The sequence below is a fragment of the Rhodnius prolixus genome, unplaced genomic scaffold (genome assembly GCF_049639745.1).
Source record: "Rhodnius prolixus isolate KJV_2025 unplaced genomic scaffold, Rpr scaffold_3, whole genome shotgun sequence".
NCBI lineage: Eukaryota > Metazoa > Arthropoda > Insecta > Hemiptera > Reduviidae > Rhodnius > Rhodnius prolixus.
In genome coordinates this window covers 24,569,499-24,589,702 of record NW_027411603.1, presented here as the reverse complement: position 1 = coordinate 24,589,702, position 20,204 = coordinate 24,569,499, and the positions used below count along the sequence as shown (strand labels likewise).

The 20,204-nt window shown below is 33.8% G+C and overlaps 1 protein-coding gene across 2 annotated transcripts in view; it reads right to left on the bottom strand.

Annotated features, from left to right (window-relative positions):
* Positions 1-20,204, bottom strand: part of LOC141453154 (homeotic protein antennapedia-like) — a 1,160,806-nt gene that overhangs the window by 756,900 nt on the left and 383,702 nt on the right. The window contains exon 3 of one of the 2 annotated variants that reach the window (XR_012457808.1): positions 3,959-4,923. The gene's annotated coding sequence lies outside the window, so the exon portion shown is untranslated. Of the gene's footprint in view, positions 1-3,958; positions 4,924-20,204 lie in introns of those variants that run through there. The other variant, XM_074125977.1, reaches the window with a different exon arrangement.

Sequence of the window (20,204 nt, the reverse complement as noted above, 5' to 3'; positions counted from 1 at the left end):
TATTGCTTAACTAAATTATTGAATTTTTTTTTTTTTAATCATTTATTTATTAGTTACAATCAACGCATTGCGTTATAAGCAACAAGAGTAACAATAAGCAACATATCACACATACCAGAGTAGAGAAGTTACCCAGCAGTAACACTCTAAAAACATTCTAAATTCTACTGACTCTCTTCATCAGAGAGGATATCGCGAGGCCACTGTTTTTTAAGACGTCTAGAAGTGTTGTCTGGAAATGTTCTGGAAGATAGAGGTTGTACCTGTGGATTGTGATGTGTTTGAATGTTAAGATGTTACTGTATCGGGTTTCAGCAACTTGTGTGAAGAAAGGAATGATCAAGTCTGTGTGAATGGTTTGATTGGTGACGTAGTAAGAAGCGTTTAACTGTAGAGCGAAGAATTTTAGATTGCAAGGACTGGATCCTTTGCAGATTTGAGCGTTTGGTTGAACCCCACAGTTCGATGCCGTAAGCCCAGACTGGCTTTAGTATACTTACATATATTAGTCTTTTGTTGTCCAGAGTGAGTTTTTATCTGTTGTCGAGTAGTCTTTTCAGTTGTCGGAAGCGAATGTTTAGTTCTGTTCTCCTTGAGTCATGTATGATGATTCCATGTAAGTTTTCTGTCAAGGTAAAGCCCAAGGTAGCGGACTATGTTGACTACTGGTAAAGGAATAAGATTGTAAATGACAGGAGGAAGAGTGATGCGTCGAAGAGTGAAGGTAATGTTTTGAGATTTTGTTTCGTTCAGTTTGATAGCCCATTTTTTGAACCATTTTTCTGGATGAAGTTGAGGAGACTGAAGGTTTCTATGAGCTATTAATGGATCATATTCAAATTTTTTACACTTAATTTATCACCGAATTAATGAAATGTCTTAAAATTTGGAATTTTGTTTGCATTCCTTGGTTCGCCATTTTTCGCGCCTCGAATGTTTCCATTTAATTGATTAAAAAAATATTTTATCCCAATAAATTTCTCTTAAATCTCCGGACGGGCCCTACAGGACCAATACTCCAAGCCCTTCTTATATGATTTCTGAGGTTTGAGGAGGAATCTACCAGTCTCCTTAAGGACGCATTTTCTGGAGATAAGCTTCATGATTTTTTGTTCGAGGCAAGTTGATAATAGAAGAGACTGTCACTATGTTTTTTTCTGGACTGAAACCTTAGATAATTATGGTTTCTTGATATAGAGCCAGGTTACGTTGAATAATGCCTCTTTCTAATATTAGTCCTTGTTAAAATATATTCATGAAATTTTTTTTCAAAGTAATATAGCATTTCGTGATAATGCAAATATATTTTTCAGTTTAAAGTGGAAAATCTGGGCAACAAGAAATAGATTATTACTGAAATAATTATTAATTACAAATATTTGAATTAAATATAGATGAAAATTTAATGTAGAATTAGGATGGTTTAGGTTAGCTTAAAAATTTACTTTACTCTTGAGTAATTTTATCAAAATACATTTCTTTCGACAACTTAATTTATAATAAGGTTACTATTATTAAAGTTAACGTCTGAATTATCGAGCCGTCATATGCAAATAAAACTTTATGGTTTAATAATCGCACTTAACACCCGCGAATTCGAAGAAAAAAAAGGTCATATTTAAGTGCACAAATAATGAATTATTATCTTTACGGCTGGCTGCATGCATTATCTTAAACTTTTTTCCTTTCATTCAGACTAATCGAATTTATTACTACCGTAAAGGAGCTCAAAATAAAGAGTTATTTGGTCCTAGAAATATATTTAATTTATGTATCTTTTTATTTTATTTTTTTTTAAATTCTTTCTTGAAGCTTTATTTCGATTTTGTAACATCTTTCTAACATTTGCTATCTGTAATGCTAAATAATATCTTTGATTTTATCTGTCGAAGCACGCATGTGTATCGCTGATCGGTTTCGCACTTTCATCCATCACCAGAGGTATATTAATCAGTTTTAGGTAGAAAGTTCTACTTCATTTACGTCACCATCCTCGCACTACACTTGTTCGACTCATTGCTAACCTCATTTTATCAATTATTTTTATTAATTTTCTTTGGTTTTATGAAAATTGATCCACAGCTCTTTTTTTACTTTAATTGTAAAAAGTGATTTAGTTATTTCCTGTTTGGGGACGTTTATTTCCTTAATTTAAGTACTAATTTCACTTTAATTTACTTTTATTTTTACTTAACGCTAACTATTTTGTGTAAAAAGACTTTAATCAAAGCTACCAGATACAACACGATTATCGTTTGTATATTTTTCAGTGTGTAAATGTATATTTGTTATATTTTTCTTTTAAATAAAGATCTCTTAACTATTTTGTGTTATATTCTGATAAAGACTTTGCAGGTTTTGAGTAAAATGATGCATAAAAAAGCCTGCCACGGGTGGAAAAAAACATTGTAAAGTGCCATCTAAGTTTGAAAATTATTATTAAATTGTAGTTTCGCTATCTAGACAGCCGACTTACATGGAACCTACACACTAAACTGAAAAGACAAGAACTCAATAGACGATACGGACAACTACGAAGACTGCTAGGGCGGAGATCAGCCATGAACGTACAGAACAAACTGACTATACAAGACACTACTAAGACCCCATCTGGACCTACGGAGCCTGAGCTGTGGGGCTCTGTGAAACCATCCAACATCCAAAGAATCCAATCCTTTCAATCTAAAGTACTTCGGTATATCGTCAAACGCTCCTTATTATGTATCCAATTTAACCCTCCATACAGACCTCAATATCCCCTTTTGTCAATGACCTAATCCATTATCGGCTTCCTTAATTTCCCATAATAGCCTAACCATACGTCATAATCCCACAGCACAAGCCTTATCCACAACACAGCCCATCCTGAAAGTGCCCCACGACGCCTGAAATGACGTTGACCCCCGCGACCTTTTACCAATTTCCTAACCTTCCTTACAACCTTTAGAGAGTTCCAGCATTGGCTGGCCTCTCTCAGCATGCCTTCCCGATTGTGGCGCTGGATCATCCAGGATTCAGCCTACAATTTGTGCATAACTAAATGAAGATCACAATTACTTGATGTATATGTATATGTATAGGTTGTAAATAAATAAATTATATAATAAATTATATATATATATATAATTATATAAATATATAATTGTACACCGTTCTGTTTTCTGAACCTATTTTCTTTTGTGTAAACTTTTAATTTTTTTTTTTTTTAGGTCTTTTTCTTCGCTAGACACAAAATTGAAACTGTAAACAATTTTTCTTGAAACAGAACAGTGTAGTATCTCTACAAAACGAAGATCGAATTTTAAAGTTTAAAGAGCGTTGACAAGATAATTTGATTAATTGATTGCTTTGATTGATTGAACTTTGATTAAACATTTTCTCAAACTGAGAGGAAAGGGGGAACTTAACTTTTTGAAACGTAATAATGTTTCAAAAATAAATATACTATCGATTTCAGTTCAATAATACAAAAGTAGTTTATTTAAATAAATAGAATATACAGTACAAAATCAACTCGTAAAATATCAGACTTAAAAAAATTCAAATTGTAAAAATTTGGAAACTCTTTCATAGTAGGATGTGATGCAATAAACATTAATGCCATCTTAGTTCCTTTTTTTTAATGTTAAAATTAACAAAAATAGAAGACGTTTCAAAATTAAAAAACAATTACGTAACAAATTCGTAAAATTTAAATTCTAAAAAAAGCAAAAAAACAAAAACAGGAATAACAAAACAAAAAATCCGATTAATTAAGAAAAAAAACAAAAAACAGAGGAAGTATTATAATCATTTTTCAATTTTAGGAGCCCAAGCGAAATTATATGGCAGACACTGAAATATTATTCATCTTAAATTTCAATATTATGACAACTTATTGTTGGTAGTTATTAGAGTAAACATTTATAATTTATATTTATATACAAATACAAAAATTAAAATTGATAGGAAGAGATACCTGTAAGTTTTTGGTGGTTCCTGTGATGTGTGCGTGGTCTGGCGGGCTAATTTAGAACTAATATAATTAGCATTTATCTATTTTGTATGAACACTATTCCATGGGATGGTTGCACCGCCGACATGACTAAGTACCCAAGTAGTTGTGGTGCTGAGCCGTGTTTTACACACACACACACACACACACAACACAAACGCGCGCACGCACATACACACAAACACACACAAATAAGCACAATACTTTTTGTTGTGGGGGAAAGGGGGTACACTGTACACTGATATAGGATCACTCCATTGTATAATCCAAGTATTCTACTGTAATTCCATCTTCCTCGTACATCGTAAAAATACGTTCATTGGGAATTAGAAGAAGATAATAACAAATTCTTTATAAAACAAATAAAGGGGTCTCCACTTTATGTTATTTATTCACATTTAAATATACAAATTGGCGGTCGCTTTACGATTGCGAAAAAATTTTAAATTAAAAAACTATAAATTTGAAATTTCCTTAAATTATACTTTCTCTTTGTATTATTTATACTCTTCTTCGCATACCATCCTTTCCATTCTTAGAACATCGTAATCGAAAGTAAAAAATAAAACGGTATAATTGTTTAAATATTTTGTATTTTGTAATTTAGACGAGACGTTGGTAATCGTAGCGGCCGAAAGCCTAATGATCCTGCTGTTGCGCCACTAACGCTGCAGCCGCTGCGGCTTTTTGCGCTTGCGCTTGTTTTTCTTGTTCATTTAATTCTTTTATCGCTTGAATCTCTTTCTTCAGTTTCATCCGCCTATTTTGAAACCATATTTTTATTTGCCTTTCTGTTAGACACAAAGCGTGAGCCATTTCTATCCTCCGTCGCCTTGTTAAATAATGATTTGTGTGGAATTCTTTTTCCAATTCCAAGGTCTGGTAACGTGTGTAGGTTTGACGTCCGCGGCGTCTCAGGCCATTCGCTCCTAGAACAAAAAAAAAAAAATGAAACATCAATTAATTATTTAGTTTTCAATGAAGCAGAATTTTAAAACAATTAAATTTAATTAAATAATAATATCGTTTAATGAAGACTAAAAAAACGTTCAAGTAGGAATAAGTAACAGTATGGATAATTACAGAAATATAGATCAACAGCGCTAGCCAATAAGAAGGCAGTTTAGCAATCAGCCAATTAAAAATCAGCTTATAGAAACCGAAAGAAAGAAAGCTGCCCTCTTATTGTCTAGCGTTATTAACCTGTATGTATCATTATTTCTGGCGTTTTAAAATCTTGAAAATTTGCAGTTTCATCAACATGAACTTTGAGCCTAAATATTATAAAGAAAATAAAAGAAGATTGGAGTTTGGAGAAAATTTGTGAATAAAAATAAGTTTATTTTTAAATAAATTTAATTATTCTGCCAATCGCATCAACTCAACGCAAACTTTCATACTGTTTAAGTGTAACGAAAAAACAAGGTCAAAGGTCGCACTAATCAAGTTGGAGAGGGGGAAACAAACAAAAAATTAAATAAAAGCCTTCGCGTCCAACTTTCAGTAACAAATATTCACGTTTGGATATCATTTGAGTCGAGTTGAATTTCAAATTGGTTTGAATGACTCAGAAATAAATATTCAAACATGCACAGGAAGCTCAAATTTCACATCCGAAAAAATGTATGAAGCATATTTATCATTGTTTTGAGTTTTTCACGAAAATGGACCCAATAATTTTCTTTAAATTTGAAACACTCACTGCTTTCATATATATTAACACTAATTTGAACTCATTTTCCCGAAAAATTCGATTATGTTCACTTCCGGGAAATGGCTAGCCTTGCTTAAATTGCTGTATTAGTGTAATATACAATCAGAGACTTGCATTCAGCTAAAGAGGATCAAATGCAAATCACTTTGATCTACCAAAATTTTCCTTTCCTTTTGCAATAATGGCACCTGTGTTTTTCACGATCATCCTGCATATATTTCATCTATACAGGGTGAACCAGTAAGTATTGTCCATAGGCCTTCTGTGTATAGTACATCTAAAGTGGAGTTCAATGACGTATTGGCCAACTTCATATTTTCCTCTGTTCTTGAGTGACGTCACTTTAAAGTTTTTTCTAAAATTATTACTTTTTTCCAATAAAAATATTATTACTCAAAAAGTTTTAGTCCGAATTCGATTCTGATGACTCGGTTAGAAACACTGATAAATTTGCTAAAAATCGACACCATTTTGAAGCATAAGTCATTCTCCAAACAGCCTCAATCTTTCTCCAAATAATGGAAAAATAAAAGTAATCGAAATTTTTAAGAAAACTCATTAGGCCCTTATGTGATCATTATCAGACCTAGGTGCTGGCACTTTTTATAAAAGTTTCCTTGTTTAATGGGCTTTCAAACGGTATATCATTTTACAGGATTCCTTTTATCTTCGTATGAGAAATTACGTTTGTTTTACCAGAAAACGTGTTCACGAGTACTCAACAGTGTTATGGTAGAATAGAAAATTTTGAAACCAAGTCTAACAGATAAGGGAAGTTTATTTGTAAGACACCTTGTTGAATTGGTTAATACCTAATTCAGATAGAACGATTATCTGTTAGTGGGTTCAAAGGGTTGTTAAGGCTTATTCACATTTTTTTCTTTTTCAACAGTGTAGTTGTATGCGAAATTGTAATTTGGAGTAAATACAAACTATATGAATTTTTTTTATAAAAGTAGTACTTGTTTAAAATATTTCCTAACATTTTCTCAAATATTTCAGAGTTTAGATTTAATTATTTCTTCTTTCTTTCTTTTTAGTTCAATTTGTAACCATTGACTTCTTTATTTAAAGACAGCCTACTTTAAAATTGCCTACTGGTCCATCTAAAAGAGTTTTCAATGAATTAAACAACTTGATAACAAACACTCTTGAGTGCTCGTGAACACATTTTCTTGCAAAACAAACGTAATTTCTCATACGAAGATAAAAGGAATCTGGGAAAATGATATACCGTTGGAAAGCCCACTAAACAAGGAAACTTTTATAAAAAGTGCTAGCACCTAGGTCTGATAATGATCACGTAAGGGCCTAATGAGTTTTCTTAAAAATTTCGATAACTTTTATTTTTCCAGCATTCGGTGGGAGATTGAGGCTGATTAGAGAATAACTTATGCTTCAAAATGGTATCAATTTTTAGCAAATTTATCTGCCTTTTTAACTGAGTCATCAGAATCACATTCGGACTAAAACTTTTTGAGTAATAACATTTTTATTGGAAAAAAGTAATGATTTTAGAGAAAAAAAACTTTAAAGTGACGTCACTCAAGAACAGAGGAAAATATGAAGTTGGCCAATACGTCATTGAACTCCACTTTAGATGTACTACACACAGTAGGCCTATGGACAATACTTACTGGTTCATCCTGTGTAGATCTAACTTTCTTTTGTATCATATTTCAAGGAAACTTTTTGAGAAGGAAGGGAGTGGCTTCAACCTATGAGTCGCAATTGGTTTTAAATGTTTGTTTTTTATCAAGCGTGAATAAAAAATACACCTGGCAGTTTGGTTTGGAAATTTTAAATAAAATCTAGTGCGATAATATACATAATTAGTGTTTCGATTAACATTTTTAAGGAACTAATCATTAGCATTGGCTCTTAATAACTTATAATTAAAATACTGGAGCAATAGTTTTATAATTTAATAAACAAAAAAATTGCATGTTGGGGTACAAAAATGTTTATACTCTGGTGTATGTCACCTGAATAAACAACACTAGTTATTATTGTTGCTAATGCTACTTTAATTAGATTTAGAAATTATTCTCTAAGCTAATTGATGTTCTAAACTAATCTATAACATCCACAGGTTAATTACAAAAGGTTGGTTTAGTCTGTAGAATAAATTATACAATATGGAATCATTTTACCATTACTGTTTCCTGTTCTTCTAACAAAAAAAACTATCAGTTGTACCTTTTTTTAAATAGTAATTAAAAAATATAAAATAGACTGCAGTAATTAGAATGTACATCCACATAAAGTAAAGAAATGGCTAAATAAGAGAGCAATAGATGGGGTAAAACAGTAATTATCGTAGATTATATTTTAAAGCGCTTGTAAAATTATTACGTCAGGTGTAATTAGGCAAAGGTAGGCGGGGCAAGGTGAACATTTTATGATGAGCTAGGAGGAGGTTTTGTTTTAAGGATGGCGGAATGATTGTAAAGTTAAATTCTACGTGTAATGTGAAATGGTTAGATTAGGGATAGAAGTGTTACTTAGTGAAGGACTTGGATAGGGAAAGGCACAAGGAATGCTTCAGGAGGAGGACATTAGGCAACGCAAGCGGGCGATATCATCTCTAAACTGAAGGCGGAGGTACTGCAAGCATTAGAAGAAGGGCGTTCACTGGGGCACGCTTTTTGTCTGCCACCCAATAGTTTTGTAACCGACCCCGGGGACGGTGTAAGGAAGTATAGCTGGTCTAACCCATACCCCTGGGCTTCCAAAACCAGGTCTTTGAGAACGGTCTCATCAGTCGGCACAAATTTACCAGCAGTGGGTTGGATGGCGGCCAAGTTGCGTGACTCGGCTCTGGGTATGTGGCTGTAGTTACAAACCAACACATATACAACCCAATAATGGTGGATTTAAAAACTACCCTAACATTCACTGTATGTCCTTTATTTATCTTTTATCAAAATAAATTACTAAATTTTTTATTACTAAACATTTCGTGTTAAATTTTGATTAGTAAGATACTTGCTGATCATGAAACAATGGCAGATCAGTTACCTAGACAACCATGGTTTAAGGGAACTGTCACTAATAAATGGGTTGTTACGACAATAAGCAGGCTGAGAGCGAACCTCGCGGTTCGTATCTTCACAGGATCAACAAAAGGTCCTCCCTCCTCTTTGCGTAAATTGCAATGAGGAGGAGGATTTCAAACATATAATAATGATATGTCCACGTTATGTGGTAGAAAGGAAACGAATGCTTGACGACTTATACTTTAGATATTTAGATGCACCATTTCGCTACGAAGACATAACATTCTCCACCAACTTAAATCTGTAGCAGAGCTAGCAATGAAATATGAATGCATTTCAAAGTTATAGCCGATTAGAATGAATGGAAGAAAATGATTAGAGAAGGATTATGTGATGTTAATTTCGGTTAAGCTATAAGGATGGCAGGAATATAGAGTACTGATCCATCCATTGGTTGTAAGGTTTATGTAAATAGTTGTATATAGTGGAGGGATGAATGCTTGAAGCGAATGCATTTATAAGTAAGAATGGAGAGTGAGTGATATTCTAGTGATAAACACCTAAGCACCGATAAGACGATGCTGGCTGTGTACGTAGACGATACTTTGCGAGGAGTTTCTTAGCTGTTTGAGGGATTAATTTTTTTAATTAAATATTTTTTTCAAAAAACTCCAGTTACCGGATTAATCCAGTTTCCACACAACTTCAGGATCTCCTCCAATCAGATTTTAAAACGATCAGGCTATAAGCTTTTTACTGTTTTTGATTCCTTGATTGACTTTCCAGGATTTACTATGGGCGCACTAAATCTATTGTTTAAAGACCATTTCTCAAGGCGCCTTTGACTGGTTCTGGACTAATTTTATGGACTGGATGCGACATTCCTAGCCAAATTATTAGTAAACTTGCCTCTAATAAGAAACCAGATGATATTTAGCAAATCTGCTGGTGATTTAAGCACAGCCTGGCTAAACGGGAAATTGACAAAAAACCGGAAAAGAATAATGTTTTTTAAGAGCCTTTACTCAGGCGAGAATGAATGAATGAATAAATATTTATTGCTATAAATATATACACAAAAAAAATACAGACGTATAAATGTATTATACATTTCAACCTTCTTAACTAGAGAAGAAAGAGAAAAGTTAGGTGAGTAGGATAGGAATGCAGAGAAAAAAGGAGAGAAAAAACATGCAGCTAGTGTAGAGAGTTAGAGTAGGATATGCTTTAGACTTCTGTGTCTGTATGTTGTGGAAGGATCGTAGGAGGCTATGTCGCGGCACAATGGATTAAGATGGCAGTATAGAATGGAAAGGAGTTTGAGCAGACGATTTTGGATATAGGAGTGTACGGGGATAATGGATGCAGTCTCGTGGAGTGACTCAATTCTAGTGCGCCGTGGAGTGTCTGTTGCGAGTCTGAGAAATTTGTTCTGGGTTATCTGAAGTTTCTTGAAGTTGCTACTACAAGTCAGGCTCCATGTGGAGTATAATAACATCGGCCTAATGACCACTTTGTAGAAGAGGAGCTTGTTGGGCACACAGTCATTTTGGAGTCACGCGGGAGCAGAAGAAATAAAGGTCGTGTAGTCCAGTTTGCCAGCGTTTACTTTGTCCTGAACGTGCGTAGTGAAAGTCAGTTTGTTGTCCAAAGTTAGTCCTAAGTCCTTAACGTGGGTAGACCACGGGATGAAAATGTTATTTAAAAGGAGGGTCTACCTTTGGTGAAAAGTATAGCGTTAGTCTTGTCGTGGTTAATTTTAATTTTCCATTTATTGCAGAATTTTCTTAGTCTATTGCAAGAGTAAGTCTGTTGATGATGGTGTCCATTCTCCAAGAAGGCCACGTCATCAGCATACAAGGAAAGGTTGACATGAGGTTTTGGCAGAGGATTTATGTAGGCGAGATTTAAATTTAGAATTAAATTCTGTTTAGAACTTCTTATTTAATTGGATAATGCAATTTTTAATGTGAATTACTACGCTTTCATGGAAAAAAAAATGGCCATAATTCTTGCAGCATCAAAATTTATTTAAATGTATTCAAATAAATATAATCACTAGACAAGTTGGCGCACAATATCCGTTAAAATCTAATATTTATTATAATCGATCTGTTGTAATCAAATTTTCATCTCATTAACACTAATTAGGGAGTCAGATATTAGCGAATTCCCTCTCTCTCTTGCGCACATACCATCGGTGGGAAAGTCCGAGCATGGAGCGTGCACCCCTTCCTCCAAATTACTGCACTCCAACACAGCCGCGAGAGGAACACGGGACCAGAGCAGGGTCCCAGGGAGGCAATGTGGGCGGCTAGCCGCTTTGTACTCCCGAACCTAAGCAACGACCATTGCACCATGGACTGGGGCTGTTCTCCGCTCTTGGGACGCTCTGCTGTACTATTACCGTGTACACCAGTTTACCCTCCTAAAGATTATGAAAGTATAACAGGCTTAAATACGTTTTGCCTTAAATTGTTGTGCCAGAACTAACGTTAAATTTCTCTAAATACCAGTCGTTATCTGTACAATAATAATAGCAAAATATCCAATATTAATTCTATATATAATGTTCTGTTATCACATTGTGGAAGCTTATTTGCCACAAACTAGTCAAAAAAGGCAATTAAAGGAACTAACTTAAATTTGGGCGCACAATAAATGTATCCTTGGGCGAATAGTCAGGGCTGCAAACACTATCTCAACCCATCTTCAAAGTTTTATAAAACACGATGAAGCGGCCATCTTTCCCTCTCTCAAAGACCCAGTATCGCTTAGTTGGATCTCATACAGAACACTTTTTTTCATTGACTAAAGAAATAGAGAATTAAAATAAGTGAAAACAAATGTAACTTCGTCACATTCTCCCTAAGGCGAACTATCCTTCCACCCGTTTACCAAAACATCTCTCCTCTTCCCACAACAGATTGTGTTAAGTACCTAGGACTCTTCATGGACAAACGCCTAACCTGGAATCCACATAGTAGACTCAAACGGAAAGAACTGAACAAACTTCTCTCTAGACTTCTCGACAAAAGATCTAGACTTTCACTAAACAACAGACGACTTATCTAAACAATGATACTGAAACCTGTCTGAACTTATGGAATGGAAGTTTAGAGCTCAGCAAAAGCTTCCAAAAATTTCGATAGAAAGAAGGAATTTAAAAATCCAAAATATTTTAAAAATTATAAAAGTTCAAGTTATACAAGGGTCGTTTGAAAAGTCCGTGCAAAAATAAAAAGTAAAAACTACTTAATTTTTTGGGGTAAACCTTTTTTATTTTTCAACATAGTCTCCTTTTAGGCTTATACACTTCGTCCAACGCTGCTCTAGTTTGTTGATCTCTTCCGAATAATAGGATTTGTCCAAGTCTGAAAAATAGCCATTCGTTTCTGCAATCACCTCCTCGTTTGAATAAAATCTTTTTCCCGCCAGCCATTTCTTCATATTGGGGAACAAATAGTAGTCCGAGGGAGCCAAGTCTGGAGAATAGGGGGGATGTGAAACGAGTTGGAACCCTATTTCCATTAATTTTGCGACCACAACTGCTGAGGTGTGAGCTGGTGCGTTGTCGTGATGGAAAAGGACTTTTTTGTGGGCCAATCGTGGGCGTTCTTCTTGCAGCTCGGTTTTCAAACGGTCCAATAACGATGAATAATATGCACCTGTAATAGTTTTACCCTTTTCCAGATAGTAGATGAGGATTATTCCTTGCGAATTCCAAAAGACAGTCACCATAATCTTTCCGGCCGAAGGAACGGTCTTCGCCTTTTTTGGCGCAGATTCCCCCTTGGTAACCCATTGTTTAGATTGTTCTTTGGTCTCAGGAGTGTAGTGATGTATCCATGTTTCATCCACAGTGACGAAACGACGCTTAAAGTCCTGCGGATTCTTCTGGAACAGCTGCAAACCGTCCTTGCAACACTTCACACGATCTCGTTTTTGGTCAAGCGTGAGCAATCGCGGCACCCATCTTGCGGATAGCTTTGTCATGTCCAAATGTTGATGCAAAATATTATGTACCCGTTCATTCGAGATGCCCACAGCACTAGCAATCTCACGCACCTTCACTCCTCTGTCATCCATCACCATATCATGGATTTTATCAATGATTTCTGGAGTAGTAACCTCAACAGGGCGTCCAGAACGTTCAGCGTCACTTGTGCCCATATGGCCACACCGAAAATTTTGAAACCACTTATAAACTGTTCTAATCGAAGGTGCAGAGTCACCATAATGTTTATCAAGCTTCTCTTTAGTCTCCTGAGGCGTTTTGCCTTTCATAAAGTAGTGTTTAATCAACACACGAAATTCTTTTTCGTCCATTTTTTGAAAATCACTCGAAACACAAAGAAGTAGACCGATCTGGCTGAAACTTGGTGTGTGTTCTTCCAAGAGATGCTACTAACTAAACATAACCTCGATACGCGCCAGTCGTGCTATCTCTCTGACTTTGCACGGACTTTTCAAACGACCCTCGTACATAATCGCGGTGCAATTGTTAGTCATTAGAAAAATGGAAATTCTATTTATTCAAACCTTAAAAAATCTTAATTCACTCAATTTATACATAACAAAATTCAGTCAATCATTTAAACTGAAAGCTACATAATTGTTTATTAAAATTGGGCGCTAATGACTTTAGCAGTCGATGGGCCTCTAAAAATTTATTCTCTTAAAATAAACCAATTTTTGGTATATTAAACGTTTCTGACAAAGATTATTTATTTTTATCAGAATTATTTATTATTTTTAGTAGCCTATTTCAGATTTGTTTTTAGTTTTCTCCTATTTAGAAAACACAGAGGGCACTTAATGATAATGAAATAAATGATAAAAATGGCTGGAAAATGTTTGAAACAATTTTGCTAGCAAATAAATCTTCACAAATAAGAATTAATATTTTAAAAAAATATAAAATCAATAAAAATGCAATGGTAAATGTTTTATAACACAAAGCAGAATAAAGTATGACACAATGTAGCAATAAATACACCAATTGCTTGAATGTAAAGGGAGATGCTAAAACTACAAAAAGACAAAACAAAAATATATGATTTTGGACGGAAATGCCACAGAACGGAAATGTCAGTGACGCCAGTGGTGTGTGTATATAGCACTGATCGACAGGACAAATGCCATTTAATGGCGTTTCTACCTTAACAGCCCTAGGAGCTTCCAACACCTCTATAACTGGCAAAGGTCGGCGAAAATAAAGCCAGTTATCCGTTCTATATTTGTATCACCTGTTCTATAAAGAATATGAGAACTTTCAGCTAAGGTAATTCTGCTTTGTTGTTTATCCTACAATTCCAACAAAAATTTTAATGTTTTTAAAAAGTACTAGTTCGTTTAGATTATTCTACTTCACTTTTAAAGTAATTTTCGAATAATTCGCTAAAAATTTCAAAATTCAGGCGCCACGGTAGCCGAGCGGTTAACAGGTGAGACCTACAAAGCTAATATGCATTGTGGTATTGGGTTCGATTCCCGGTCTTAGGCTTTGGTTTTTATTTAATGGTTTATAAAAGAAGTTTACACTAAAGTATGTTTGCTAGTCGCCTTCGTCTACGGCACCTAATTGGTAGTTGGACGTTAAGCCCGCCTGAAAAAATAGGCAATTACTTTACTTTTTTTTTTTTTAAATTGAATTAAAAGAAACAGCGTTTCAGGACAGCCAACTCCTTTAGATTTGGAATTTTTGTTACATACTGAATCTTTACAAATACAAAGTCCAAACATTAACATACTTAATGAGTCTAAACTCAAGTCCCAAATATTCACTGAAATGGAACTTTCTAAATAATCCCAACCTCCTCTTCCGCTCAAAGTACCCTTATACAAATTTTCTTAGAAAAATGCTTTCAGATGAGAGTTCAAATGAAAAGGAGCAATGAGTAATCAAGATTAAACAAAATCGTAGGAGCCGTTTTTTAGGAAAACTTAAAAATTGATTCAGTAAGGAGTGACACTTTCGGTTTCAAGATTTTGAATCAGATATTGCCAGGTCTCACAGTAACACCTAAACTAAATATCAAATTTGAATTTGCAGCAATAAAGTTCCGTTTTTGAGTAGAACGGTGCAATCAACGAGCAAATCGCTAAAAATTACAAAAATCGATTTATTTGAAAGAGGTTGATACTAGGGAATTCTATAAATTCGCATATTGGATAAAAGTTACTCATATTCGGAAAATTTACAAGGTCAGATTGTTGTTTTCCTGCCTGTACTTTCCATGACGAAACATGAAAAACGAGAAAAGAGGAATACCTGGTGGTTTAACGTTTGAAAATCCAATTAAATTTTATTTTTATTTATTTATTTTTAATTGATTTAAGGCGCGTCAACATCTGAGGTTATTGGCGCCCGGAGTTTTTTTCAGTGCACTGCCGGCCTCCGGACAGTGTTCTCTCGTTACAGGAAAACACTGTCCATCACCGGACAATGAGCTGTAAGAAGCTCCTAGGAAGAGAAAATCTAAGGGCTGGGATTCGAACCCGGGACCTCCGCATGGGAGTCCATTATGCTAACCGCATAACTAATCTCTTCCCAATTTACTTTTATTAAAAATAAGTTGGAAAAGCTGGGAAATGCTATAATGGTTTATTATATAGACAGTGAGTTTTAAGGTTATTTGAGGGCATATATTAAGTAACTTATTAATCAACAAAGTTACCAGTAATGGCCGAAGTTTCAAAATGTGATATTTTGGATATTTTCTACTTGTAAGAACTGCATTAAATTTTATTATGGACCGTGCAGCTAAAATTCCAAGTCTAAGTGGAAGTAGGAAAATGCAGAAAGGCTTTAGCCAAATTAGGCAGTTGCCAAATGGATTGATTTGGATTTGGACAAAATAATGGATAGGCTTAGGTGCTTAGAGTGCGAACATTATCCCAGAGAAGATAATGTGATTCTGGATGTTACAGTAACGTCACCTTTTTCCCACAGTAATATTTTATAGCAGTGAATTATATACAGGGTGTTCAGCATAAGACTACGGTAACTTCGGGAGACGATTCTGGGCATCATTTGCAACAAAAAATTCCATATAAACTATGGCTCGATTCGGCTCCGTTTTGTAGATATTTTTAATTATATGTTTTTTCAAGGTGTTACTACTTTTTAGCAAAAGGTTGCCTATATTTCTCAAACTATTAAAGCTACAGCTATTTTAATAAGCTCATTAGAAAAAAGGTTAAATTTCCTTTTAAATAAGCTAATTTGTATTCCAAAATAATAATATTAAGTATTTTACTTTGTGGCCCAAACATAAGAAATAGCAAGTTTCTAATTTTTTCCAAAAACTTTGACTTCATTTTACTCAAAAACGTTTTATATGAAAAAACCGTGCACTATTCAGGAAAAACATCTACATACGATCACCTTTCGAACGGTATACAATAATTGGGGTTATGTTAAAAATTGATGCAGAAATCTGTGATTAATTGCAAAAAAGTAGGCCTCAAAACAACGTCGGCATTATGAAAGGAATTCTCATAACATAAGAATATAACTGAACAGAATCATCAAATCCAGTACGATTTTTTGCAAACGTGTAATTTAATAATTAATTTATTTAAGAACTATATTCAAAAATATAAAACTTACATTAAAAATAATAATGATGTATGACATGTCGCGATATTCAATATTCGAATATTGGAGTTGGCATATTGATAGCAAAATGACAACTAAATATCTAATGAAAATGTAGACTTTAAACTATCTTTTCTTCTTCTTGTATTTATTTGTTTTTATAAGTCGTATTAGGATAAAACATATCAGTTTTTAACTTGGAGATTATAGCGATAAGTAAGTTCTCGGCTTATTCATTAGCTCTTCACAACCTGTTAATTCCAAAAGTTTATTGAGTAGTTCAAAATGATGAAATGATGATTTATTCACATTATTTGGAATATTTCTTTAATTAACTAAAGAATAACACACAGATCTAAACTTGTTAAACGAAAATCCTTTCTTTCGAAATTGGTACCTAACACTCATTTAACATCATTCATTTTTATTCTTCTTATTTTATTTTATTACTTTTAATGTAAGTTTTATATTTTTGAATATAGTTCTTAAATAAATTAATTATTAAATTACACGTTTGCAAAAAATCGTACTGGATTTGATGATTCTGTTCAGTTATATTCTTATGGTAGGAGAATTCCTTTCATAACGCCGACGTTGTTTTGAGGCCTACTTTTTTGCAATTAATCACAGATTTCTGCATCAATTTTTAACATAACCCCAATTATTGTATACCGTTCGAAAGGGGATCGTATGTAGATGTTTTTCCTGAATAGTGCACGGTTTTTTCATATAAAACGTTTTTGAGAAAAATGAAGTCAAAGTTTTTGGAAAAAATTAGAAACTTGCTATTTCTTATGTTTGGGCCACAAAGTAAAATACTTGATATTATTTTTTTGGAATACAAATTAGCTTATTTAAAAGGAAATTTAACCTTCTTTCTAATGAGCTTATTAAACTAACTGTAGCTTTAATAGTTTGAGAAATATAGACAACTTTTTGCTAAAAAGTAGTAACACCTTGAAAAAACATAAAATTAAAAATATCTATAAAACGGAGCCGAATCGAGCCATAGTTTATTTGGAATTTTTTGTTGCAAATGATGCCCAGAATCGCCTCCCGAAGTTACCGTAGTCTTATGCTGAACACCCTGTATAGTAGTTATTCAAGTATTTTATTGTATAAATTCTATGTTTTAAGGAAATTTAATAATATAAATTGCGGTTAGAATAACTAAGGTGCCTGTTCGCATCATATCTTTTTAAAGGCCTTTTGAAATGAAAAAATATAATATCTATTTTTTAGTTTTAAATAAATTTGTAAATACGAGAATTAGTCTATAATACAATAATTTTAATAAAAGTCATTTAGTGAAATGAATCGAGTGGAATACTGCACATCAGAGACTCATGAATGGCAGCCAATTATAGTAGCGAATCGTTATTATGTTCGTAATACTTTCTGCAGCACAGGTATATTATTATATACCAATTTACAATCGACCCCTAACCTCTAATATTCGTCTAAAAGATGGAGTTCACACTATTATAATGGTTGCCTAGAGATTAGATAGGTTTATTTTCCAATCTGTGCTTTGAAAATGTGGTAGATAAATGATATTGAGACAAGTTTAAATATAATCCGAACAGATGTTATCACAATGATTGCTTGCAGATTGTTCACAATGGAGACTTGCAACTGCAGCACCCAATTTGGTCCTGTCTCTCACACCGATTAGATTAGACTTAAATTGGTTACTGGACTTGAGTTCTTGGTGTGATTTTCTGGGTGTATTTATCGATTTTTCTTTCTTTAAATCCCCTCTCTCTGCCTTATCATTAATATCGCACTTAATATCAGGAAATATTGAGGTGAATAATGGAGGAATTTTCAACTCAAATTATTCATTTGACAAACGTTTCATTCAAAGAAATTTGAGGCCACTGTTAATGCAAAAAGGGGAACCGCTAAAGCAGTAAAAGTAAAAAAGAAAATCTGTTTTGAAGGCCCGCAAGTCTCCATGTTCTATTCTCGAATAATTGAGTAAGGTTTAATTCTTAACTCCTCTAGAAGGAATCTAAAGTAATTCTTAAGAATTATTTGGATAAATGTTTCAAGTAGAAGCTGTAGATTAATGTTCTTTTTATCAATATATAAAGTTAAATAAGATTCTAGGAGTCGTTTGAAAGAACATTATAAGGAAAACTGTAAAGTAGCTATTGCCTACACTGCCAATTTTCATCGTATTTGGAAATTCAGTCTCTCTTTCAATTCTTATAATTAGTTAAGTAAAAATGAAGGTGTGAGGATTAGTAGGAATATCAGCAGTGTATATGGTGTAGAGTAAAGGCCCAAGGACACTTCCTGGGTGAAATGAAAAACAAGGAGAGTAGGAATTTCCACAGACGACACTAAAAAAAGCGTCCAGTAAGGTAAGATTGAAGGATGAGCAAATATGTAGTTGTTAGGATGCTCTTGAGTTTAGCAAGCAATCCCCGGGAGCCAGAAGCTATCGAAAGCTTGAGCGACTTCGAGAAAAAAACTCCCGAGCAATACTGTCCATTCTTCAAGAGAGGTCGAGATTACAACCACAACGCGAAGACATTGCTGGACTGTAGAGTGATGAGCGCGTGAAACCAAATTGATGGGACGGAAGTATTTCCTGTGATTTTAGGAGTGGATAAATTCGTTTTAGGAGCAGCATTTTCAAGGAATTTTCCTAAGATTGGAAGAAGGCTTATAGGATGATAGGACGAAACGCTGTTTACTGGCTTGAAAGAACATTATAAGGAAAACTGTAAAGTAGATATTGCCTACACTGCCAATTTTCATCGTATTTGGAAATTCAGTCTCTGTCTTTCAATTCTTATAATTAGTTAAGTAAAAAGGAAGGTGTGAGGATTAGTAGGAATATCAGCAGTGTATATGGTATAGAGTACAGGCTAGGTTTAGGTATCATTATTATTTTGGAGAATTTCCATTGAGTTGGGAAAAATGTGGTTCTAAGTACTGAATTTTATAGGTAGGTAAGGAAAAAGATAGCACGTTTTGGCATTTGCCGGAGGACATTGGCGGTGATAAGATCATGGCAGGGGGATTTTTTCCTAGGAAGATTCAGGATAGCATACTTAACATTAGAAGGAGAGCAAGCTTTGGGAGAAGTTCGAGAGGTAAGGATCTATTAAGTTCATGGGTATTTAAACATTATTAAAATAAAAATAAAAAATTAAATATTATCTCTTAAAGGAAAAGAAGAAAAAATTGCCAGTGTTAGGTGTTATTCCACATTAGCCTTTTTCGTGTAGTTCTTGAGGATCAACTCTTCTACAATTGTCCTTCAGGACCGTTTTAATAAAAAGAACAGAAGGAAACCTAACCAAAGTGCCTTTAATCGTATTTTTCTAGAAAAGAACAAAAAATCAAATAAAAATGTTATTTAGCTCTAAATATGGGCAAATTGTAAAATTTCTTTTTTCCAAAATGGATATTCCTGGTGAAATCTGAAAACTGAAGAAATTTTGCGCAATAGAGATAACCTTCTTTTAATAAAACCAAAGTTTAGTAAAGTAAAAAATGATTGGTTCAGTGATAAAAGAAGGAGAAAACTATTGAATTCTAATACTACATTTCAGTTTGTTTATTCAACATTTAATCTGAATAGAACTTTTAAAGAAATCACTTACACTATGAACGTGCTAAAGATGTTGTAACACAATTGAAATTTCGTGATTGGCCATAAGGATTTCTTTAAAGCGCAAACAAAAATAAGTAAATAAACTTCTTTATTTATGTCTTAATCACGAAACGTTTGTCATGAAAACATTACACTCATGCACATAAACTTTAGACTACTTTGTTAGGAAATAAAAAACTAAGGAGGTAAGATGAAGCGAAATATCAGGAGCAGTTATCACACAGGACATGAGCAGTTTTCCCGGAGAATAGAATGTAGCAAAA